Source organism: Pinus tabuliformis, chromosome Q (assembly GCF_031772625.1).
Source record: "Pinus tabuliformis cultivar Carrire ecotype Pingquan chromosome Q, CPIR1, whole genome shotgun sequence".
Classification (NCBI taxonomy): Eukaryota; Viridiplantae; Streptophyta; class Pinopsida; order Pinales; family Pinaceae; genus Pinus; species Pinus tabuliformis.
The window spans coordinates 1,102,688,533-1,102,691,331 of record NC_142296.1 but is presented as its reverse complement, the minus strand read 5'-3'; positions in this window follow the sequence as shown (position 1 = coordinate 1,102,691,331).

Below are 2,799 nucleotides of genomic sequence, written 5' to 3'. Positions count from 1 at the left end.
AGTCCACGTAGGTCAAACTTCACTTCTATAGTTGCAGCTTCAGTTTTAGCAGCTTCCTTCAAACTAGGGCAGTTGATATCTTGCAAACCGTGCATCAGATTGACTTGATTCCACCACTAAAAGTTGTGGCTTTTAGAGGAGGTCCAGATGAACCTACAACACAGTTTAGATGAGGAGATCTTCTAGTCCATGCAGGTCAAACTTTACTTCTGTAGTTGCAGCTTCAGTTTTAGCAACTTCTGGCTTCACATGTGTGAGAGAGAGACCCTTTTCTGCGCAGTAAAGAAGAGACTCTTTTCTGCGCAGTAGAGAGAGAGAGAGATGTGATGAGATGAGTGAGTGCAAATGAGGAAAATTCCTCCTGTATTTATACACAATGTTGGTGTTTGAATAGATGCGACTGTTGGGCTTCTGAGCCTACATGAGTTGTAGGTCGGCTTGATAATAATTCCATAATCAGAATAAATTTATATCTCCATGAATACTTATTGGAATCGAATGATATTTATATCAATGTTACACCTCTCGATGAGAGGAATCTAATAAAAATATTATCAGCCATGAATAAGATGACCCACATGAAGTTTGGCCCTAGTTGCCAATTTTAACAACTACTCATGTGCATGCTAACAAAGACTTCAAATTCGAATTTCCTTAACTAATTAATTCCACTGAATTAATTAATTAATATTTCTAACTGCCGTTAAGACCAAAATTAATTTTACTTCCTATAGATAGACTAGGGACTGCTATAAATAGGAAGGGACCCAGAAATGCTATTTTTAGAACTTTCTATTTTTAGTAGTTTCACCTCTCACCTAATGTGGCCAATGACCTCACTGGCCAAACTGCTATTTTTAGACATGCTATTTTTAGTAGGTCTATTTTTAGCACATTCTAAATTTAACATTTCTTGTTGCACATTTTTCAACATCAACTAGCTACTCCATCCTCATCTTCTTTCATTGACCTCATTGTTTCTTTCCGTTTTTCCTCCTAGGCCAAATGACTATGGATTACAATGTATTTCTTTGGCTAGCCATGCATAGAATTTTTAGAGTTGACCCAATTGTGAGGTACACAATGTCTCTCAACAAACAAATGAACTAAAAAATGACACAACACCTTTAATTCAGACTTTAATGCATTGATGTGCTTCTTCTACTTTAAAAGGATACCCATGATAACCTCCACATAGGAATTGGATGCCTGAACTAAAATCTTCTTGGAAATTGATCTAAGAGTGTTGTCATGGTCCACTATAGCTTCCTCATGTTGTTATGGAGCTTTCCTAGTCTCCATGAGATCCTTATAGTCAATTAGCATACCTTTGGGATCTTGATAATGTTTCAGGGAGAAGATTCCTCTATTTTAGATGGTTGATATCTTATAGTGCTAGCTTAGCCCGTGATCCAGGTGGCTCCAGACACATGCAGAAGTCCAAGAGGACTCAGGAAGGGTCAAAAATCAAACTGTTTGGATTGTGTTCAAACTAGGTTCATGTTGAAGATCTCGTTGATGTGATCACAATGGTGTGAATGGTTCGTCAAACTGACTTTGTATGCGAAAGTTAGGAGCAGTGAAAGTTCAGGGTTGACTTGGGTGACTGGGCAGGCTTAAGGAGGCAACAATTTGGACAAAATTCGGCCACCAGATTCTGGCCAACCTGGGCTAGATTCCGGGTGAATTTGTGGCCTGTTTAACTTGTCTCCTTCGGTCATTTTTCGAATTTTCAAAAATGACTAATTTTTGTTTAAATGAAACAATATATATATATAATTTGGGGTGGCAGGCCACCAACCCTGCCACCTCCCCATATCCCATGTATTAAAATAAAAAATATATATTAATTATGGGTCGACGAGCCATGACTCCCCCTGGCCCTTCCTCAACCACCAAAACAATCAATTAATTAAGGGGTGGGCGGCCATGACCCCGCCACCCCCGGAGCCGCTCAACAACATACCATTAAAGGCGCGGGCGCAGGCTGTCAACCCGCCGCCCTCGCCACCTCCCATATATACCACAATCGTTGGTGGAAATGGGGGCGGGCCACCCAAGGCAGCAGATCCGCCACCCTAAACTTTAACAAAAACATTATTATGTGGGTTAATTCGGGAGGGGCGGGATTTGAGCCCCCCACCCTCCCTCAACACAATCCTATTATTACCTCTGCACTAAACCAATTTGTTGGTTGATCTGGTCACAATTTTATAAATAAACCTATTTGCTCAGTGTGCCATGGAGGAGGAGCGCGCACGTAGTTCGAGGAGACCAATTTTGCAGGCGGCGGAACCATGATCTAAGCAATTTCTCCAGGGGGTAGATTTTCACTTTGTCAGTTTTTAACAAATTTTATATGGTTTTATCATTTCTCGACGCCACGAACTCAACAGTGTTATTTGTTTCTCCATCAGAGATCTGCAATTTTCGGGCTTCTCTAATTTTGGAGGTATAAGGTTGTCATTTTGACTTTTGATGTATTTTCATTATTTTGCCATCTAATGGAAACAAGGCCTCCCCACTAATTCAAGCGGGGCTCGAAGACGTAGTCCCTCCTGGACAAACTCCGATATCAATCTGGTGTCTTCTATGCGTGACTTGCTATTCTTCTCTTCCTCTTCTTTTATGCACTTGTAATTTCATGGATAAATGCAAGCTTAATATGTAATTCTTTAATGCGTCACAAGGAAAAGTTTTTTGGATCAAGTGGTATCAGAGCTGGTCTCTTTAGATGTGAATTACATGTTTGTATGCTAACAGGAAACAGGCTCCGAAGAGGCGAAGGGAAACTAACAT